This window comes from Lissotriton helveticus, chromosome 11, assembly GCF_964261635.1.
Source record: "Lissotriton helveticus chromosome 11, aLisHel1.1, whole genome shotgun sequence".
Taxonomy (NCBI): domain Eukaryota; kingdom Metazoa; phylum Chordata; class Amphibia; order Caudata; family Salamandridae; genus Lissotriton; species Lissotriton helveticus.
In genome coordinates this window covers 791,128,416-791,152,787 of record NC_136072.1, presented here as the reverse complement: position 1 = coordinate 791,152,787, position 24,372 = coordinate 791,128,416, and the positions used below count along the sequence as shown (strand labels likewise).

General features: G+C 43.8%; 1 protein-coding gene across 4 annotated transcripts in view; it reads right to left on the bottom strand.

Annotated features, from left to right (window-relative positions):
* YKT6 (YKT6 vesicular SNARE protein) overlaps positions 1-24,372 on the bottom strand; it is a 126,284-nt gene that overhangs the window by 91,483 nt on the left and 10,429 nt on the right. The gene's annotated exons all lie outside the window — the stretch shown is intronic.

Here is a 24,372-nt window from a genome sequence, read left to right as displayed (position 1 = left end):
CGCTTGGTACACTGAGCAATGTTATCACATCAGATACAATTTCAAAAAATTTTATTTGAACAATCTACAGCAACACAAATATTTGGTCCAATACATTTTCAGTTAAGAAAAGGTCACTTATCCGTGTATACATCTACATCATGATTATTCTATTCCACTAGACAATATCACATAATCTCAATAAACTATTCATAGGTGCATGGGAGTGGCCTAAAGATCTGGAGGTCCTTGAATCAGCTGAAATTAATGCTAGCTCTGAATGAATAGCTGACACAATATGGACTCTAATTAATAAAGCGTCTCTGTATTCAACCAGCTATTCTATTCAAATACACGTGGTTGGTTAACCACCATAGCGGTGCACCACTAATAAGCAGGGGTATCAATTTCACCAGGTACCACCTCCTAATTTTTAAGAGAGAGATAACCTTCTATATGTATTATTATAATTGTGCCACACCAGTTATTGTCAATTTTACAGCACGTCCCGTGGTCTCCATTAATACCCTCCATGATAATGTAATGTCAAACAGCATACTCCGATAAGATAATTCCTTAGCAGCAACTAAACCAATTCTGTACAGCCACCAATTTCCAGCTATTTCTCTTCTAAATGGCATAACCTTAGTTTTGGATCGCTGTATTTTTTAAATTGTTTTTCTGCCAATGCTGCCCTTATTTATTTATCAGTAGTTGTAACCTAAAAGCAGAGTTGCTCAAGCCCACAATATTGCCTGCATAAAAAAAAAAGCTGCGATATAATGATGATGTTTAGCCTAACCACATTATGGAAATGTTGAGGTTTGGAGTGGTTCATCCTACTAGAATCTTCTATCCAACCTTTATGGATGGGGCTATGGGTGGCTGAGCTTTGGGATTGTTAAGCACCAATAATGTATTGAATAGTACTGCGTATATGCAATATGTAATACCATAGCTGCCATTAGACATCAGTATTATATGGCTTTTTTGTCAATCTTATTTCCTGCTTTTTATTGATTGTCCCTTCCATGGAGTATAGCTTGTTTCCTCTTGCTTTAGACTGGCTTGGGTGTAGCCTTTCACTGGTGATGTCACATAAGGATAATGTTATTTATCAAGTACGCATCTGTTCTTGGCATATAGAGCTGCGCACTATCACCAAAGGAGGAGTCACCTGCCTCGTGACTGGAAAGACTTCTTCGAAGAAAAACAACTTGCAAACATCCGGACGCAACCCTAAATGGCAGGAGTATGCAAATCATGTGATCTACAGCTCACATGCCTTGAACGGATATCATGTTTAAGGGAGTACATGTCTTGGTTTTTGGAGTGTCCTTACGCTTTTTACTTTGATCCCACTCCTGAGTAACCCCAACTCTCTCCTACCAGCTTCCTTGCCGAAGAGCTCCCATGGTACGCCAGCCACTTGATGATGGCGTTGGTGATGATCTGGATGCTGCTCCCTTGCACTACCGAGTGCTGCCTTTCTCCGAGGTTGTAGTGGCTATTAGTTTTGCCAGTGCCAGAGACTTTAAAACTCTGCTGATTTTGGTAAAGCCTATAGCAGTCTACCACAATATCAAAAGTAAAGAAAACTATGACAACATTGTTTTCTGTACTTTCAAGATGACCACTTCGTTACTGGTTGCACTGGTAAAGCAGATTGCTTGCATGCTGAACACTGGCAAAGCAATCCAGACTTACTTTACCAATGCTTGTTTTTTAACCACTGAGCATCTTAGAATTCGATAGCCGCAATACTGGCTTTCCTTTGCATCTAGTGTTAATAGAAGTACCATTTGGTAACAGTGAAACTTCATTCACAGTCAATATAAATCCATTTGCTGCTATTGAGCTACTTACTTTGCATTCAAATCTCCACTTATGCAAATAAAATCATTAGAATATTCTGAGGAAATATTTTCAAGAGACAACATTGCCTACTTAATAATAAATATCTTATTGGCAGGTGGAGAAATATATGTATTAATTATTATCAAATCTTTAGAATGTGTGAGCAAACTTGTCAATGCAGGATAAGTTTCCAGGAATTCCTGAATTCTTTGAAGTATCGTTGCTGGACCAAAAGTGATAAAAATAGCCCTAGGTAGGCCTACAGAAGGGCTGCCATGTTGTGACTGAAGAATAAAAATCGTAATACACTCCATTACGTCACGGGGGCTTATTCACTAAAATAGTAAAACTTCACAGGGATTTCTAAATCTATGCAAAGGGTTACTTTTTTTTTTTAATTCACAAATTCCAAAATTAAAGCTCCATGGAAACCTGCATCTGGCACAGATTTCTACATCGATTCATATTGGAATCCCATGATTTCCAAGTATGGAATCCATTCCCACCATTTGGAAATCTCCGTGGGAGAGAACTCTCCACAAATGAAAGAACGTCCCCTGTGCAAATGCATTTGTTTGGCTTTTTCTTCCTCTGCGAGGAAAATACGTTTCCCTCATGGAGAAACCCCTTCCTCTACACCCCTACCAAATTTGGGTGTGATCAATTCCGTTTTGTGAGGATCTGGGTGAATTATATGATATGGCTAGGTAGCCTTATTGTGGAATACACTGACAAAACCTTTACTGGGTCTAGTCAGGTTTGTTTGTAAAGCATTAAGCTCAACCCTGGGTAGCTGTGGCTTCGGACAGCAAGGCTCAGACAAAGGAACTTAATGTAAAGCATTTAACAGTGCCAAACAGTGGAACAAGAAAGTCACACATAAAAGAAACAAGACCAATTTATAAAAATAGAGTCTATTTTTATGACATTTTAATGAGCAAAATCTACCACAGGGTTCCAAGTGCAAACAAGCACTGGCTGACAAAAACATTGTAAACTTTTTTAACAGTTAGTTGGTTACTTCAGCCCAGCTTTGGTGACAAAATCTAACAGGGAGAAGGTCTAGGGGGCCATTGGGGTAGATCTGAACAGTTTCCTGGCCACTATAGCGTTTTCCAGTACAGTTCTAGCATTAACAGCACGACTGCCATAGACTATAATGGACTGGTCCAGATTCTGGGGATGCAGGAAGAAAAGAGGCTTAAAAATGCTCTGGTTGATGTGCAGTCAATGGAGTTGTCTCTGTGATGATTCTTTAGTCCACGAGTGAACGACTTCGGCCACAGAGGTTAGGGTACCATGAAGTCCTCCTCAAAACAGTGGAAGGCCAGCTGCTTGTCAGCTACTGGTCCCCGAGCACAGCAGTTGGAGCGAAATCCTTTAGTGGGGGCTATTTTCCCTCTTGGGCGACCAATTCGAACTCTGACGCACTCTCATATCCACCTGACTTGGGCAAAACATTTGGCCTCCAAGGATCAGTCTCTTACTAGCGCCAAGCGGTAGCTAGCAGCGAATTTCCGATGGCTAACAACTTGCTGGTTTGGGCTTGTTCAGCTTTTTTGCCCCTGGAGCTTGTTCCAGGGGATTAGCCAATTGATCAGTGCAGTCAGTGGTTAGGTCTGGAGTCTGGGGAAGGGGCTTAACGTTTCCCCACCCCAGGAGCCACTGGAACAGTCCTATGTTTGCTAGCCCAAAATTGCAGCAGGTGCAGTCCAAAAGACGGTGCAGCCTCTCTTTGTGCAGTCCAGGAGAAGCAGGGCAGACCTTCTTTGGTCCTTGTTCCAATTCCAATGTAATCTCACTTCCAGGGTGCCCTATTTATCCCGTTAAAATGCCCCAAGTGGACAATGTAATCACTAGTCAATGGGCTACCAGCTCCCCTCCCTCTTAGTGACGACCTTTCGGTGATAAGTGGCATCTGACAAACCCAGAGTGCATCATTCTGTCTACTTTCAAGATGGCAAGAATTTCTATACCTTGTCATAAAACAATCTGTGATATTGAGGATATACAGCTGTTGTCATCACTGGATGATGAAGATTCAACTTCGCCCTCCATTACATGCATTTTCTCAGACTTCTGTATTTTGACTGATGTTAGTACTGACAGTGGCATGAGACCCAAATCCACTTTTTTGCTTGCTTCACAAAATGACATTGCTATAGACATTTTTCATCAACTTGTGACTAAGGAACTATTTGAATGGGAAGACAGAACTTAACAATACACAAAGATTAGCAGTGACAATCTATCACAGGGGGAAAGACATGCACTTGCCAAACTAACTGCACTTCCAGAAATAACTATCCAGGAAGCAGACATGGGAGGCAATTTGGTGCTCATGGACACACAGGCTTACATCCATGAAATAGACAATTGTCAGATATCACAGCATATGTAAAATTGAGTTATAATCCCTTACATCAAATTACATTAACAATAGAAAGGTGACTCAAGATCTGGCATGACCAATGCCTAATCAGTGATTTAGAATTCAGATACTCGTATATACCTTATCCTAGGGCACCCTGTATTTACACTCTACCAAAAATACATAAACCTTGTAACTTTCCACCAGGGAGACCAATTATATCTTCCTACAACCATTAGTGTGTAATCTTCCATTGTATGTGCGTGGCACATAAGATCTAATGAATCTATTAGTTGATTTTGGTTGGTTGTGACTAATGTTGTTTTGGGACTTTGAAATCTGTTCACTCTACACCTCTATCCCCAAAGAAGCAGGAACCAAGGTTAGCCAATATTTTCCTTCAACTCGAGATGCTACGTTGTGGGAGCATACACTGATGCTGATAGAAATGATTACATTGGTTCCGGATAATAATGTATTCTTACACAATGTTAAGAGATATTGTCAGTGCCAGGGTGTGGCCATGTGGTCGAAATGTTCTCCTTTGTTTGCCAACCTTTTCATGGGTTGGCTAGATAAAGTGGCCCAGTAATAGGATGGATCCTGTGGTGCAATGGGGGAGCAATATCGATGATGTGTTGATGATCTGGACAGGGGGTGTGGTTCTATTAGGTGAATGTTGCTCCTTTCTTAACAACAATCTATGCAACATGGTATTCACACATCAACACAGCCAGACAGAGATAACGTTTTTAGATCTGAAAACTGTAGATCAAGAACGGAAATATTGGGTCTTCTTTATACATAAAAGCCACAGCACTTAATTCAATTCTACACACTCATTCTTCACATCCTAGATCACAGGTCTTCCCTATTCCTTTCGGAGAGATGACTAGGAGAATAAGTAATTGCAGTGAAGATGTGGTTTTTCAATTGGAGACAAACCATGCTGAAAAGAGATTACAAGCAAGGGGATATCAAACAGGCATCATCTCTGCTGCCAAACAGCGTATTCTAAAAACTGATCGCAAAAACCTATTCATGGATAAGAGGAGACCAATAACGAATAAGAATAGGGTTTTTGTGATTACACCTTACCATACTCTAAGTCACATTTTCTACAATATCATGCGCAAGCATTCCCATATAATTATGGTTGACTCCACTGAATAAATGTATCGCACACAAACCAGAGTTAATTTACAAAAGAGGTACAAGCTTACAAGACATACAGTGCCCTAGTTTCTATAATCCCAAAAAGACAAACACAGGCTTAGATTGGTCACCGTCTCAACCAATGGTTTCAATAAATAAGGACATCGAAATATGTGTCAATACACCCTGGATAAGACAAAATGTTTCCAGTATAATATAACTTTTGAACATAAAATAGACACCTTTATAAACTATAACACCAAATTTGTGGTATACTGTGTCCTGTGTGTATGTATAAGCACCTATATTGGCAGTACTATTCCCCCCTTAAAAGAAAGCATTCAAGAACATATTCGTGCCATCAGGAATGGTGACGAAAATGAAATGATCCTCTAGCTGTGCATTTTAACACTTGCCATGGGTCTGCAGATTGGCGCTAATAAGATTCCATGGTGTGGGGATTGCATAGGATCACCCTAGAGGAGGGGACAGAATAAAAGTGCTGAGACAGGCTGAATCACCTAACGTAGGGCTGTGTACTATGGCTTGAATGTAGATGGAGAACTTTACACATTTTTAAATGATTAAAAGACCCCGTCTTGATGTTCTGTAATATGAACTCTTGCATTCCCTTCACATTAATCTGTGGGGTCGTTTACTCAAATTGGACAATAACATCGGAATAAATGTTTAGATCAACTAATTTTTTAAGCCTACCAAATATGTTGAGACAACCCATAGATGACCATTCTATAGTTCTATGGTATAATATACTGTTTTGTCTGTACATACCAAGATCTTTAGGACTCATCAAGAGTTCATTGTTAATAAAAAATGTAAAATGAGAAACGTCTATTGGGTCGAAGCTTCACCAACATTCTTTCATTTATTTATATATTTTTGAATTATAAGTCTCCCTTTCCTAATGAGCATTACATTTGTTAAGATGTTAATTTCTTCTGTGACTATATTATTTTCTCTTTTACCAATTGAATAAGTGCTAACAGATATGCTCTTTTCATTATGGCACTTCTTGGAACTAATATTTCCTTTTTTGTTTTCGGGCTTCTCTTTTTTGTTTTAACTATTGCATGCGTGTTTACCTAATATCACGTGGAACAGTTTTAGACAGACTGTCCTATTGGTTTGTTCCAGGTGGAACTTTTCTATTATGTTTTACTGTTGGGACTTAGTGCTAATTTGAGACGATAAATACGGCGTCCATTTTTTAAGCCGGACGGTCGAGCAGTTGCCCCTTTCACCTTTGCTTTGCTCTGGGTGAACCTCTACACCTGGTCTTATTGTTGCAGATTTTGTGAGAACTTGGTGCGTTAAACATAGTGCCCATTTTCCAAGATGGAATTTCGAGCCGTCGCTACTTTTACCTAATTTTTCAAACTCTTAAGGAGTCACTCATACGACCATAACTTGCTCGCATCTACACTGACAATGTTTCACTTTGGCTTCACTTTTTACACCTTGCAAGGATATGTTTAAATTGTAAGGTGGTGCACTTGACACTTTTTTCAAACTTCCTGTTACCTTCCACGTTACCTTTTCAGCTACAGTAACACCGGTGAATAACCAGCTTACAGCCGTTGTCGTTGCGTCTCAATAGAATGTGATTTCTTTGACCTCAAGTAAGATGGCGTTAGCCATCTAGAGCGTCTTCCCCTCGTCATGTTTAGAAAGTGTATTGTATGTGTTTTGGCAAGTGCGAATAACAAATGATTCACTTTGCTAACTCAATGCTAAATCAAATGACACAGTTTGGTCCTGACACGACATCATGGTGTTTAGTTTTCAATACTTTTAAAGAGTTGTCATTCTGTTTTTTTAATACGTATATTTTAGATATGATTAAGCAATTATGACAAACGGATGAAACCAATATTGTTTTGGTTATTTAATTACTTACTGAATGATATGCTCTCAATTGTACATGGACTGTTTAAATTGTAACTTTAGAGATTTTTTCACAGCTGGTTTTGTTTGCGTGGCGTTTCTGTGTTACTCTTGCGAGCATTTTTGGTTGTTTTTTCCCTTTCCTTTCTTAGGAACATTAGCCCCTTTGTGAACTTTTGATTGAGTAAAGGATTATGACAGGCGGTGCACTGCACGCACATTGTGAGTAACTGGTTTTACCAATTTGCGCCAGCACCAGATAGATACTAAGCTCATTGTACTCAAGAGAGCGTAGGAAAGAAGCTGACATTTTGCTCAGCACCATGTCCAAGACGATACCTGGGAGTGAACACAGAATCAGTATTCAGGCTCCCCTCCACAGAGGGAAAGTCTGGAAAAGTTCCCAGAAAAAGGGCCTCAAAGGCTTTTGATGGAAGGATTCCCAGACCCTCCCAGATTTTGATCAGCAACAGTTCAGGTTACCCTTTTTCCCACCCCGGTGTTATGACTATCTCTAGTCAGGGCACAAGAAGGCCCAGAACCATTCACTACCCCAAATCATTCGAAAGGAAGTCTGATTATTTACAGCAGAACACAATAAACATACATATTTAAATGTAATTCACAAAAAAAGTGTGCTGTGTCTATTCTTGCATGCCCCTGTCGGAGGGCAAATGCATCTAGCAATCCTTGTCTGAATTTTTTCTTCCGACACTGTACCCGTGGCCTGTATTTGCAAGAATATAACCTATCTGAACGATATTGGCTGCAGATTCTCCTACTGGAAGTGCTTGTTCTATTAGATTGTGCAGGAGCTGTCACAGCTGTGACATCCCTTGTTTGACATGCCTCAGCTGTACCAGCCCATCTGATATACCACTATGTCATCTCTTGTCGGACATCTCTTTACTAATACATCAACCCCAGCGCTTTTCATGAGCACCAGTTATGGACACAAGAGATTAAGTGATTCGCCCAGCTCATAGGATGTCGAGCCGACGCAGAGATTCAAACCTGGTATCCCAGCTCCGAAGCAGGCCACTCTGGCCATTACATCACATCCTCTCCCCTTCATGGTTGGTAGTTGGTTCTGTTTTAGGCGGTGCTAACAGGAGAAATGGGCCGGTGTAAGCTGCCTCCGTTCAGAGAACCCTGGCACCTATTATTATTATTATTTTTTTTTACAAATTAACCACTGCTCTGCACGAGCCCTTTCATTTTGTGTCTTTACTCCTGCAGAGAGGCTGGCATGTCCGTGATGTGATATGCACAATCTGATTTGTGTCAGCCTTCATATGACTTTTCTGTATCAGCCTTAACTGTCCCATGTGTGTCAATATGGGCTTTTAAATAGCGAGCGGGACACCGCGTTGCAATGCCACTGCATGAAATACACAAACTCTAATCAAGAGACTATTACTCAGCTTATCTCTGGCATCTATCGTATAATGAATGTGACGCCATTCAGGATAGCCGCCGCATTTAACATTTAATTTAGAAACTGTTTGAATTTTTCTTCAACACCATATGGAAATTTGAACGAATCTTTGATCAACATGGTGACGCTGAACTAGCACTTCTGGGAGCTCAAGAGATGATTCTTCTACACTGTACCCATTGCTATTAGTCTGGCTGAGTGAAGATACCGCCTTTGATGTTATGTGTTTTTTCCCCCCCGGCTATTAACCCGGAAAGAACCCGATGCTGTGCATTTAACTGTAGTTAGAGAAACCACAGCCAAAATCCCCTTGTTTTTTCTTGACAGGTCCCATTACCTATTTTTTACATAATCATTGTATGCGCCCTGAAGAAGGTGAGACCCAGAGAAGGGTCTTTCCACCGAAATGCACGTCTGCGATGGAATGTGTTCCCTCCAGGAACTTATTTAACTTACCCCTCTTGGAAAGTTAATGAATATACCTGGGAAAATTCTTCTCAATGTTGAATGATCGACATTTATTTCCAATACGTTCATTGCATTATGAAAATTACTAATGTTGCTTAAATCTTTATCACACTATTGTCTTTTCGTGTTGAAGGAGTTTGATTCACATTGTTTTTTGGTATGTATGGAACGCCTTTATATGTGGTTTGCTTGAGTATGTTAGGGTGTGATATTGTATGTATGTGATGATTCGTTTGTGTGGAATGGGACTTGTTTTTCTATAACCTTTTAATATGAAATTTATATGCGATATATCATTTTATATATTATGAAAAAATAAAGTAATGTTTAATATACTTCGGGTTATGGTCAAGCCAGAGCAGTCAATAAATAGATTACGTATGGCACATTTCAAAACATATAGGTAGAGCTTTTTTGTTTTGTTTTTGGTTTTGCTCCACGTGTGTCTACTACCTGCCTTGGTCTTTTTTGTTTTGTTTTTGCTCCACATGTGTCTACTACCTGCCTTGGCCTAAAACCTCTCCCAACATCCTGTCTCATGTCCTTTAATTCAGCTAACTGCAGTAACAGTCACTGTCTGGTATATCCCTTCTATGTAAGTCCCATCACAAATGTCTCTCCAGTGACAAAGCCTAATGTAAATGTCTTACAGGTCTTTTCTTTGCCATCACCTCGTGATGTCATTCAAGGGTTAACACCACCGAGGCATGTCATGCAGGTATAGTTTCCAGATAGACAGGTCAAAAAAGAGTTATCAGTAACTGTACAACACCATGTCCTCTGTGAGCCTTAATCCGAATTGCCTTTGAGGTGACAACTAGTGTTACATTTCTAGGAAACACCCCCAGTGTTTACCCTACCATTCTTTGTCTCCCTCTACTGGTAAATCTCTAACTGTGCTCATCCCACATGTCTCCCATTACAAGAATCCCACATCCATTATGCTTTGATCCATCACTCCTTCTTCCTCAACAATCCAACCTCTTTACCTTTTCTTCTTACCTTATCACTCTTCAAATTCTACATTTCTACTACTGTACTGCTCTGTATTATCCTTTTATCACTCTGTGCAGTCCCATAAACTCGACACCTCAAATCCCCCACTGACCCACCCCATTGGCATCTTGTTACTTTAACAACTTTACCTAGACATCTCCACTATGTGAGACCCCAATACCCACCCCTCTACTCATGTACATATCCCTTCCAATACATACCCAACCATCTACTCTTTTACATCCCTACCAATACGCTAACCCCTTTATCAGCACCTCGTAGCTCTAATCCTGCAGTGTCCTGCTACCTAAACCCCAATTTCAATCCCTTTACTATACATCCATTGACCACTCTTTCCATACATTTCTAAGCTCTACCTCTTTGCCTAACACTATCTCCGCCCATCTACCCCTGCTCTGCTATCCCCTACCTATTCTTAGCTACCCCTCTTACTCGATTTCCTACTACAACTATGCCTTGACCACTGTCATAGCCAGGCATTTACGTCATCACCTCGACATTGCCACAATCTGCGACCCCTATATCTATATTTTCTACAAAACACGGGAAAAGGGATGCTATGGAAAATAAAGCAGCCTTTTTATGGTCTTGCCACAGATAGCTTGAACGGTCTGTCTGGAGACAGCACTGTGTACAATACACCACAGAGTCAATCCTTGCTAAATACTGGATGGCTTTCATGTCAAGCTTAGTTGGCTTGCTCTTGTATGCGGCCTTGCTCTTCTTCTGTGTTTGATCTGACCACAGGAGCTTTTAAGGTCGAAGTCTACTAGACAGTTGAAACCGTCTGGTTTGCTAAAGACATCTTGGGGACATTAAGAAAGTTTGCCTGGGAATGTATTCTGCTGGTTGCTTACCACTGGCTTTGTGGTTTGTAACTCATATTTTCTGGCTTTCTCTTTGCAGACTTTATTTGATGTAGACTGTCCAGCGGGAGTTTGTCATTCCGAAGTAGCAAATTCTTTCGACACTACATCCTTGTAGTCTTCCAGGAGAGTTCCTTTCTGTAAACAGTCCTGTATACCTTTGTTATCTTGTCACATTTGCAATGCATTCAAAGACAGAGGTCAAATATCAGGCTCTGCCTTCCGAGGGGCTTGGTGTTTACTTTTCTTTCTTTGACTTCAAAGTGAGGGGATTTATGTGACAATCTTGCCGGGTATACAGGGGGCAGAAAAGGTTTTTTTTCCAGTACACAACAACATTTAAATGAAGTATGCAAGTATTACGACAACACAAATTAGCACATTTGTTCTTAATTCTGAAGTGTGTTGGACACAAATACTTTAATAAGATCAAAACAAATCAATACACTAGGTGATGCATTTCCAAACATCATTGTTTGTGCGCTGTATAGTTTTATTGTTAAACTGTATGTCTGTGCAAATATAACAGTCATTTCAATTGAAAATGTGTTGTCTCTTAACCTAAGACACCTTTATGGAGTGCTGAGCCAGACTAATAATCTCCAGGAGAGCGCTCTAGTACTTCCCTGGACGACGGAATGGGGTTTGATATGGTGTAATTACATGTTTGAAGTTTTGACCACATTGTTTTTTTGGCCAAAGCTCTATACAATAAATGCAACTTTTATACTCTGGTGCACTTTCCCAGGTGCAAGTCAATAGGGGGACATGGTCATGTATTTGAACTACAACAATGGACAAGACAGGGCTGTCCTCTATCACCATTTATATTTGCATTGGTCCTAGAGCCCCTCACAGCCTGGATTCACCAAGATCCACTAATTCAGGGCCTTCACTGGACAGATGACTGGGAAGGCAGAATATTGCAATATGCAGATGAAATACTGCTCTACTTCGTGGACCCATATTTCACATTGACCAGGCTAATGCACATGCATTAATCGTTTGGCCAATACGCGGGCTACATGATAAATTGACACAGATCTTCGATCTATACTCTGAGGGACCCGAGTCCACGCTGCCACATGTCTGCGAAGCAATCAGTCAATCTATCTCACAACCGACCCATAACTATTTTTTTCTAAGACCTTTTTAACTCCATTGGACAGGCGGAAAAGAGATGTTCACCATTGGAGATCCTTACCCTTGTCGTTCCTGGGAGAGCTGTTTGTTTAAGATTACGTCCCTGCCTTGATTTCATTACGTTCTACACAATACGCACCATCCAGTCTGCAACTCCTACTTTACAACATTGGAAGGCGAACTCCAAACCACTACTATGGGATTGATGTGAAGCCGGAATAGTCATACATAAACTCACTAGGGGATAGTATGACAGTGGAATTGCCCTCCCTGACGGGTGGTGGTGAAGAGGTCAATTAAGGTTACGGCTAACTGACAATTTTTTGTTTAATGTAAACAAGCAATCTTGAGAAACAAAGACCAAAACAAAGACAAATTGAAAGAGCGATGCCTTTATCCTCCCCCCTCCCAACCCCAAGAGTGAATCAAAGGTATGTATTTGTTTTAACGTACTGTGTCACAACGAAAAATCGACTCCCAATACTGAGGGGATTGCTCAACACGCAAGCTTACAAGTTTAAAGAATTGGCAACATGATTAATAATGCGTCAAGTCTGTGCTTGGGGTATCATGTTGCCTTTTTTGTGATGAGTACAAACACAGGTTCATATAGGCCACAGTTTCTTGCTCCAACGTTACTAAAAACATGGGGTCACGTGTGGCCCTTCGCAAAGCTTGACTAGTCATCTGCCAGTTGCTTATTTCTGTACTTGCCTGTTAATCTGGTACTAATGTGGGGAAATCTTTGCCCAGATAGTATAAAGCCATTAAATGAGCCTGGTTTCTGAAGCAACTACAAATGGCCAAAAGAGAACACCGAAAATACTTTATTACAAGGAGAAAAGGGTGTGCCCGAAAGACAAAGTGCCATTTTTCCGGGGGTTCTGAAATCATTGCAAGACATGGAATACATTAAAAAAACAAAATAATTAACAGAGTCCTGGTCATCTTCCAAATTGACCACTTAGGTGCCATTAGACACCCATGAATACATAGAACAGCAGCTGCGTCCATTAAACAACAGCTATATTTCATGTAACTGCTCAATTTGAATTTTCTCCATGGAAAGGGGCTGTGAGAGGAAGTGGAGTGTCTGGTTAAAGACATGTTTTTCTGGTCAAGAGAATGAAGGAGACAGACCATGAGATGGTGAGCACGGTTAGAGTTAGTAAAACGTGGGGTCATGTGTTCCCGTGTGGCCCTTAGCAAAGCTTGACTGGTCATCTCCCATTTGCTTATTACTGTACTTGGCTGTTGATCTGGTACTAATGAGGATATCTTTGCACAGATAGTGTAAAGCTATTGAAGGAGACTAGTTTCTGGAGCAAGCACAAATGGCCAAAATGGAGAACACCAGAAAGACTTTATTACAACGGAAAAGGGAGCGCCTAAAGGAAAAAAAAAATATTTTTCCTGAGGTCTGAAATCACTGCATGATACAGAAAGCCGTGAAAATCCATTGTGCTTCTATAGGGGGAAATATGGCCACCTAAGCATTGGTTTGGTAGGACCTTTTTTTCATAGCTTTTACTTGCAGTCTGGCTGAAAAATTACAGATCACATGTATTGCAGACAATAATACAGAAGTAGATTTTAAGGGATCTGATAAGGAACGTGACTGGAAAGGGGACGCCCTCAGTGTCAGGAGAGAGATGATAACAAGAAATGACAGGGGTGTGATGGGGAGACAGTCCATGTCAGGGGAATTAACAATTAAAAATGTAAACCAAGGGGGGCGTGGCTAGGAGCCAACGATGGCGGCCGCAGCTTAGGAGAGCTCTCGTAATCAGGCGGCATCCCCTAGCAATCCGTTGCATTAATCAGTTGAATTTGCTGATCTGCCGGGGCGGACAGGCTGTGCGACCGGGCGGCATTCACCGTAGCAGCTTTTGAGGCAGCGGCGGCGCTGCGGCCGGATCGTACAGAGAGCGAGGGGAGTGGCCTGCTGTCCTCATCGGAGCAGCGGAGTGGTCGGCGAGCACTGCCTGGGCGGAAGTGAGACACCGGCGGGAGTCGGTCACCGGAAGTGCCGGTCATCCATCCGCGGGACCTGCGGAGACCGAAACGGCTGCCACAGCCAGCGGAAAGACTGGCGAGGGAAGATTACTGAAGGAGCGAGCGGAGGCAGCAGGTTGAGAGAGCCGCGGGCGGAGCCGTGGCTGGAGGCGGCGCTGCCATTTTGGGCCACAGCGCGATCTCCGAGATCGAGCGCCTCTGGAGTCAGACGCTTGAGGGCTGCAGCGCCGAGGAGGAGGTATTCGGGGGTGCGAGGGGCGGACAGTGATTCCAGCTAACCCCTCAAGGACAGTCTCGGTGGGTGCGAGACACAACGGGCTGTGCACCGCGAGGGGAGAGGGCCCCCCCCCTGCCTCATCGTCCATTACCGGTGGCCCGACTTCCCTGCAGCTGATGCCAGGCATGATGGAATTCTGGGGCTAGCTCTGGGACAGTGATACACACAAGCGCCAGGAAGTGACTGCAGAGGGCACTGGACGCCATACTCCCGCTAACCACTCATTGGGGACGCATCACGAGGGACGCACGCAGTGACGAGACCCGGGGGTGGAGGAGTGAAACGCACGCCACCGCATGTCCTGATTGAAGTGGATGGGGATGCCACATCTCTTACCGACGGACCACGCAATAGCCTGATCGGACTGACTGGTGCAGGGGGTGACCTACATTGCACGCGGTGTGGTGCGCCGCGGTTCCCGCACGGGACTCACCAGTGCTGCTCCTCCATCGGCCGGGTGGCACGCCCTGGATGGTATAGTCGCACAAACTCAGAGGGGCCAACATGTCGAACAGAGGCCCCAGACACGGTTCAACGCAGGCTAAATTGGACAAATTCGCCTTCGAAAAACAGACTCCCCCCCAAGAACAGCGCAGGCAGACGGGAAAGATGACGGACCCGGAAGGGACGAAGAGAGCTACCCTGGAAGATGTCCTAGCAGCTTTGGCCCGGGTGCAGGAAACGGTAGGGACGACGGCTACCGACGTCACTCTGATACGAGCAGACCTCCAAAAGATGACTGAGAGGGTCAAACAAGTTGAGGTAGTGGCCAAATCCCTGGTCGAGGATGTGTGGGAGCTCCGAATTGCAATGGGCAAACTGCAAGCGGATAATAAACTACTCAAAGAAAAGCTGGACGACCAGGAAGGACGTTCCCGGAGGAATAACGTCCGAATTCTAGGGGTGCCGGAATCGGACACCACGGGTGCAATGGACCTTTATGTGGAAGATCTGATAAAGAATCACCTTCAGCCCAAGGGACTTTCGCATTTTTTTTCTGTGGAAAGAGCACACAGGGTTCCAGGGGGAAAGCCGAGGACTGGAGGCCCACCGCGTCCGATCCTGGCACGGCTTTTCAACTTTAGAGACCGGGACGCCATTCTGCAGGCTGCCAGAGTTGCTCCGGCCATTCAGATTCAGAATTCCAGGGTGTCCTTCTTCCCAGACTACACGGCGGAGGTCTCGAGGAGAAGGAGAACTTTTCTTGACATCAAAAAAACGCTGCGGGAAAAAGAACTGCCCTATTCCATGCTCTTCCCCGCCCGGCTCCGAGTAGTGGCTGACAAACAAGTGTGGTTCTTCGATTCCCCGGATGCGGCAAGGGACTGGCTGGAAGGCTGGCATGCTACAGACCGACCCCGAAAAGCTCACAGAGAAAATAATGGACGCCGAGATGGAAGTCAGGAGGGGTCGCAATCATCTGACAGAGGAAGGGCAGGTGGCTCGCGGACCCTTGGCCTCACGCAGACTGGTGGAACAGAATGACCGACTATGGTCCGGGCGGGTGCGACCGCTGTCTCATGCCAAAGGACCTAAGAGTTTAACGACTGCAGTTGGACGCTGGCCTGATTTGCCCCGGTGGCGAGCAGGGATGCCGCCTGCTCGGGGAGATACTCTCCCCCCTACGCGCAAGTACTCTGGTTTTGGGATGGGATAAGCACTCTGCTCAGTTGGGGAGGCGGGCAGTTGGAAGTCCGATAAGCAGGGAGGCAGGGAGGAGGAGTTGGGGGGGGGGGGAACGTTTTGAAGTTGTTTGGAATGCACAGGTTTGGTCGAGGAAAATTGTGATGTACAAGGTCGATTTAAATATGCTTAGATATCTACGCAGTAGGTCTTGCTCCTCTATGGGTTTCCCATGCAGTTTGCCGTATGGCTGTACAGATGGTTTTGATGCTATGTATCTGGTCGATTGCTCTATTAACTTCATACCCATGAATGGCGGACGACATACCGCTCATTGACCCAGGCCCCCGTGACCTGTCTTTGAAAATACTGACGTGGAATGTAAGAGGGCTGGGTGATAAGGTGAAGAGGGGGCTTGTGCTTACTGCGCTGAAAAGGCAGCGTCCCGCAATAGCACTACTGCAGGAACCACATTTAACAGGGGGGGCGTCCAAAGCACTGGATAGGAAAGGATATAAAATGGCAATACACTCCGAATTCACATCCGGATCTAGGGGAACGGGTATCCTACTCCACAAGTCCTCCAGGTTCATTCCCCGACAGGAATGATGATCTGGGATGCTTCGCTGCGCTACAGGGACAATGGGAGGGTCGGCTCCTCAATTTGGTTTCTGTATATATCCCCCCGCGCTCCACTCGGTACAGCTGCCAAAACTAGCAGACTTTTTGCTGACCCTTCCTGAGGGAGATGTTATCTTGGGGGGAGACTTCAATGCCACCATAGACACTCAATTAGATAGGTTCCCGGTAGCGGCTCCTGCAGGGGGACCCTCCCGCTTTCAGCGCTTTCTGACGGCTATTGGCCTGATAGATATATGGAGACACGCCCACCCTCAGACTAAACAATACACCTTTCACTCTGCAGTGCACGGTAGCATGTCACGAATTGACTACCTCCTGGCTCTGGGAAATGTCATCCAACATGTAGACACCATAGACATTCACCCGAGGGGCATCTCGGACCATTCCCCAATCACACTGACGATATCCACACGAGAGAGGGCACGCACACGGGTATACCCCATATACGCTTCGTACCTCAAGATTCCCCAAGTCCGCAAGGCACTCAAAAAGACGACGACACTATATTTCACTGAAAACACGGGTTCAGTGGGCTCCTCAGGAATCATATGGGAGGCATACAAGACAGTGTTAAGGGGCCAAGCTATAAACTCAATCACGGGCTACAGACGGCTACAAGCACAAGAACTAACCACATTGGAATTAACACTGCAGGAACTGACAACAACACATGAACTGAACCCCACTCCGACCTCGTTGCACACACTTAACCTCCAACAACAGCTTTACACGGACCATTTACGGACCCAGGTTAAGGGACATATAGCTGACACCCGGAATAGGATATACGAGGTTGGGGACAAGGCGGGCAAAATACTAGCATGGCTCAATAAGAAAGGGTGTAAATACAAGCCCTGGGCAACCCAGGACTGCTAGTCGCACAGCGATTGGGCTAAACACCTCTGTAATTTAAATGGAATTTTTCACAAGTATTCAAATTTCAGTTCAACATTTATTTTTCAAAAGGAGATTATCTGTATCTTCCACTTTATACATCGAAAAATATATTTGTGTATACTTGTTTCACAAAATATTCATGGTCAAAAACATGGAACACTTGAAAATATTAACACAACATATTTCCAGTCCAACTGAAATTGTAATAAAGATTCATCAATAATTGAAATTCGAAAAGCAAAACCCAATGCATTTCGGGTACATAGAGCACCCTTCTTCAGGGGATTAAATAGTCAAAACTTAAGTCCAAAAGAACGACGAACTCTTAATAAGCTGAGACAAGACTCTTCAGTGACATTTCATCCAGCAGATAAAGGAGGAGCTCTAGTGGTGCTTGACACTGATTTTTACAATAAGAGCGTAATGGAACACATTTAAGACAGGGACACTTACCTTCCTCTGGAATATGACCCTACAAGTGAACTATTGAGAATACTGGACGAGTTCTTGTCCAGAGCTTTGGAATCTGGCATCATAGATGCAAATACAAGGAAATTTCTATTTAATTCTGCACCTAAGATTCCTACCCTGTACATGCTACCGAAGGTGCACAAGCACAGAACTAAACCACCTTTCCGACCGATAGTAGCAGGGTGTGGATCTATCCACGAGTCTCTTGGATACTATCTTGACTTTTACCTCCAACCGTTGGTCCAATCCTGGAAGACATACGTTAAGGACACTACGGATTGTTTACTGAAACTGGAATCACAAAAACATCTTTTTTGCGAATGACATCTGGCTCTGCACTATTGACGTAGTTGCACTATACACCTCTATCGCACACAAAGAAGGATTGGAGGCAATAGAATGGCGGCTGTTAAATTCTGAAATTGATCACGATAAGGCAGTGTTCCTACTAGAACTATTACATTTTGCACTTTACAACAACTATTTTGTCTGGATGGAAAACTTCTTCATACAACGCACAGGAACAGCGATGGGTTTTCCTGGAGCTCCATCGTACGCCAATACCTATATGGCCCATTTTGAGGATCAATTTATACTCAACGATGATATGTGGAAAAAACATGCAGCAGTTTTCTTGAGGTACATAGATGACATCTTAGTCATCTGGACAGGTACCAGAGATGAATTGGAAGAGAGTATTTGCAAATTGAATGAACGGAATCCTCGCATTCAATTCACACATAGCATAGAAAAACAGAAGATCCATTTTTTGGACATTGAAATAAGCAAAACACCAACAGGGCTATCCACGTCAGTATACAGGAAGCCAACAGACGTGAACAACGCACTGCTCTTCTCGAGTGCGCATCCTTATAGTCTGAAAAAACACCTCCCGATTTCACAGATGATGCGAATCAAGAGAATAACATCGGATGATGCACGAAGCGAGGAAGGGATCACAATACAGAAGCAACAATACAAAGAGCGAGGTTACCCAGAGAAAATACTCAATGAAGCCGTACAAGTAACATCAAGAAAAACTCGGGATGAACTTTTAACTCCCAGAGAAAAAATACCCATGCAACGTGAGGTATTTGTTCTTAAGAATTCCACGCAAGCAACACAAATCAAAACAGCAATTAGGAACCGTTGGGAACTAATCGAAAATGAACCTGACTTTAAAACAGTTTTCCATGGCAGTCCTCTTTTCGCACACACTAGAACTAAAAATCTAAGGGAATTCTTGAAACTTCCAATAAGAACCACCCGACAAAGAGAGAGGGGAATGATGAAATGTTATAACTGCGGACAATGTGGTAACGTCATCACAGGTGATCAATTTCCTCACCCGCACTCAGGGGTGAGCGTTAAATTAAGACATAATGCAGATTGCAACACAGAAGGAGTTGTATATGCGATCAAGTGTCCTTGCGGACTAGTTTACGTGGGGCGCACGAGTCGCAAAATAAAGACTCGCATAGTAGAACATAAAAGTCGCATTAGGAATCGCACCACAACTTCTCCATTGGCAAGACATTGGGTAGAAGCAAAACACACAATTCCCCAATTAAGGTACACAGTTTTGGAATGTATAGAGCGTCGTCCAGGATTGGATTTGCATACACTTCTAGCTAGAAGGGAAACACATTGGATCAAATTCTTAGGAACAATCAATCCGAATGGTTTAAATGATCATTACGAACTTGTGTGTTTTCTTTAAATCTCATAACAGTATGTACATTAGATTGTAAGGAGGAACACTGAGTCTTGAAACTAACTTGTGCTATCCACTTTTCCTTTTTTATCTTTTTATCTTTTCTCTACCTATTTTGAGTTTCAGCCAGCACACGATTGAGCTAATAGCACAATGAATGTGTCTATGGTAATCAGAGTCTTTTTACACTTGAATTTTCTGGTTAGATGCACTCTTTACTTATTTTAGCACACGTAACACCCTTTTTACATATAGTTGGCTCTCTCAGACATTCGTATATTTAGCGTATGTATAAAGTAGGAATTTTCAATATTAGGGCATAGGTTGCCATACAATCTCGTAATACCACAAACATGAGGATATGTTTATAATTATTATTTTTTTAAGGACGTCGCGCTTCACTATTTACAATAACTCATGACACTTCAGATGGGTCCATTTGTAGATCACCATGATACGTGAAGCTTAGGAGTACAGCATGTAGAAGGCAGAAAGTAATAAGACTGCCATTAATAGTGAGGATTATTTTTGAAGCGCATAGATAGTCCCTTCTTTGTGTCGATCGAGGAAGTAAACGCCGGGCGAGTTCCGCACCATGTGATCGACAGGGCGGACTCGCACCGGGAAATCCTTCAGGACGCCGTTGTTGGAGGCGCTAGGTTAGTGTTTGTATCGTGTAACGTTTGAAACTCTAGGCTAGGGCGGCTGCCGCGCTATAGATAACTCACCATAAGTTTTCATTTAAACACAGAGAGCAGCAGGTCAAACACCACGGAACAGTGCGTGGATTCGTTTGGAAGAGTGGCGGTAAGAGAAGTTATTTGGTTAGGATTTAGTAGTGATTCATTCAACGTATGTCGGATGGTAGTAGTAATGGACCGTTACTTATGTATTATTCAGGTGTTGGCACAGAGAGGCCTTTCGCAGAACAAATAACTAAGAGCGATCAAAAGTTGCTAATAGGACCGTACGTACTTCACTGTTTTCTTTAGGCTACTCAGGGTTAAAGGGTAACAGTAGTTCACCTGGTGTAATTATTATCAGCACGTCTTTATAAGCTGTCACAGTGAGGAGCATGTTTTTCCTTTACGAGCACGTAAATATTTCTACTTAAACTCGTTTTTTCTACAAGTTGTTTAGACTTGTACACTTTTAGTGTTGGCTCCATGAAACACGGGTGTCTTATGGTGGCGTGTACTTTTAGAAGCTTTTTTTCTGCAGTGTTCACTCCAGCACGCACTTGCGAGATGTAACCTGTACATATGGAATCATTCAATAGAATTTGGGTTTGTTGTTGTTTTTTAGATCCTGTTGAATCTGCAATTTGAACGACCAATCACTCAAGGATTACTGAATTTTGCTTGCAACTATTTAATCCCCTGAAGAAGGGTGCTCTATGTACCCGAAATGCATTGGGTTTTGCTTTTCGAATTTCAATTATTGATGAATCTTTATTACAATTTCAGTTGGACTGGAAATATGTTGTGTTAATATTTTCAAGTGTTCCATGTTTTTGACCATGAATATTTTGTGAAACAAGTATACACAAATATATTTTTCGATGTATAAAGTGGAAGATACAGATAATCTCCTTTTGAAAAATAAATGTTGAACTGAAATTTGAATACTTGTGAAAAATTCCATTTAATTTACAGAGGTGTTTAGCCCAATCGCTGTGCGACTAGCAGTCCTGGGTTGCCCAGGGCTTGTATTTACATGTTTGTTACTTAGGAGGGAGTTTGGCACACAACCCTCACACTAGTAAGCACGCTAAGATTTCTTCACCATCCACATAACTCATTCTAATAATTGAGTACAGGAGTGCAGTTCCACTTCACACAAAAAATCAATAAGAAAGGGGGCAGCTCTAGAGGAATCCAACAAGTGAGGGATAGCTGGGGGGTGTTACACACGAACCCGGAACGCATAGTAGAAGTGCTTGCGACCCACTTTAAGGAAGTGTACACCCCTGAGCACGTGGTAACACCTGAGATTGCCAGAGCAGCCTTAGAACGTATCGAGGTCCAAGCCCTATCCTCGGAGGCGGCGACAGAATTAGACGCAGACATCACTGAGGATGAGATCCAGCGGACTATACATGCTTTAAACCCGGGCAAAGCGCTCGGACCGAACGGCATACCTATAGAATGGTATCAATCGGCCTCGGAGAGCCTTAGTACACATCTGCTGGCAATGTTCACGGACTGTTTAGAGAAAGGGGTACTGCCACCAGATCAGAGATTGGCCTCGATTATAGCAATCCCCAAGCCGGGGAAACCACCGGAAGAATGCTCCTGGTATCGGCCCATCTCACTGCTTAATGCAGAGACCAAAATCCTCGCCAAGCTCTTGGCGAACAGGATTCTGCCACATCTGTCGGACCTCATACATCCGGATCAATCCGGTTTTATGCCACATAGAAATACGGCGCTGAATCTGCGCAGACTGCATGGGGCGCTGGCTAGGGCAGACTTGTTACCAACACAAGCGGTTATCTTGAGCCTGGACGCCAAGATGGCCTTTGACCTCGTAGAATGGAATTACTTGTTCGAAGTCCTGTCTCATTTGGGATTCGGCCCCAAATTCATTGCCTGGATTAAGTTGCTCTATGCAGACCCGGAAGCACAGGTAGTAGCGAATGGCCATATCTCCAGTTCATTCCATTTAGGGAGAGGCACTCGTCAGGGTTGCCCCCTATCGCCAGTGCTCTTTGCAATTTCCCTGGAACCTCTGGCCACCTTAATACGGTCATCCCCGCTGCTGACGGGGATACGTTGGGAGGAGGGATGGGAGGACCGGCTCTCCCTCTATGCCGATGAAATGCTAGTCTACTTAACTAACCCTGAGCAGGGGATACCAGCGCTCCTACAACTCTGTGATGAACACGGTGCAGTGTCGGGGTATACATTAAACTGGAACAAGTCAGAGATGTATGTTCTGAAGGGTCCGACTCCAGCGCTATCGTTGGACTGCCCCCTAAGGGCGGCTGGATCCTCCTTTAAATACTTAGGTATACATGTAACGAGGGACCCAGCGGAATTTATGGATAAAAATCTAGGTCCTTCTATGGCGCGACTCAAACAAGATGTTCAGTTTTGGGCGGGACTGCCCCTAACGCTACTGGGAAGGGCAGCATTATACAAAATGATGTCCCTCCCCCGATTTTTGTATATACTTGAAAATACTCCTTACCCGGTGACTCCGAGACTCTTCCAGAAAATCGCAGCGTTGGTTTCGACCCTGCTATGGGGGAACCTTCCTCCTCGCATTGCGCAGACCAAGCTCCATAGGGGCTGGTATGATGGTGGAATTGCACTGCCTAATCTGAAATTGTATTATTGGGCGGCGCAGCTAAAACCCATCAACCATTGGTTGCACGCTCCACAAAATGAACCAGCTTTTCTAGCAGACAGGACTCAATTGGGTACGGTTAGTCTACTGGCTCCGTTATATGACAGGATTAAACTGCGCAAATTGGTGGGGCCCACTAAACTGACAGCGACGCTGTGGCATACGGCAACGGCTGCGCTGGGATGGAAGGGGAAGCTGACTAAAATGACGCCCCTGTGGGACTCTCGAGCCCTGGGTAACATGAGAAACAGCAGGGGTTTCTCACACTGGGATACTATAGGGATAACCACGGTGGGGGTCCTCTGGGAAAGGGGAGTTGTGATACCTTTTGATAGGTTGAGGGAGTTATACGAGATGGGAGAGAGAGAACGGTACAGGTACATACAGATACACCATGCATTACTTGCAGCCATACCCCCCGGCACCGAGTTGCCGGAATCTTCCCCGCTCGAAGACCGCCTTCTCACGGAATTTATGGCCGATTATGCGACTTCCCTTATTTACCGTAAACTACTAAATAATCTACCGGACCCGTTGGCCCTACTGAAAGAGAAATGGGAGGGTGACACTTGTGAAATGGACGAACAGGAATGGAACGAGGCGATGGCATCACCCAAGGAAGTAGGCATCTCCGCAAGACTAAGGCTAGTACAATTGAAAGTTTTACATAGGACATACTACACTAGGACAATGCTACACCACATTACTAGGGCGCAACACCCTTACTGCCTGCGTGGGTGCGGGGAGGAGGGTACATTTTACCACACTATCTGGGACTGCCCTCTCATCCTAGAGTTCTGGAGGCAAATAATGCGCACGATGTCACAAGCGCTGGAGGTCTCATTGTTACCCGACCCGCGTAGATGCCTACTGAACGTATGGGAACCTACTGATTTATCCAGGCATGGTCGTCTTTGGGTCACGGTGGGATTGATCGTAGCAAAGCGGGACATAGCCCAGAAGTGGGGGGCGGCAGACGCCCCAACGAAGTCACAATGGTGCCTTAACATGGACAGAGTCATGGTGACTGAAAGAGCAGTGTACTCTGGCAGAGCATGCCCGGGGAAGTGGAACAAAATTTGGACTAAGTGGAACGAGTATAGAGGTGAAATCTGTGATCCCTTGCCAGTAGATGAGCAAGATCTATCGCATGAGGAGGGGGAAGAGGTGTAGAACACATCC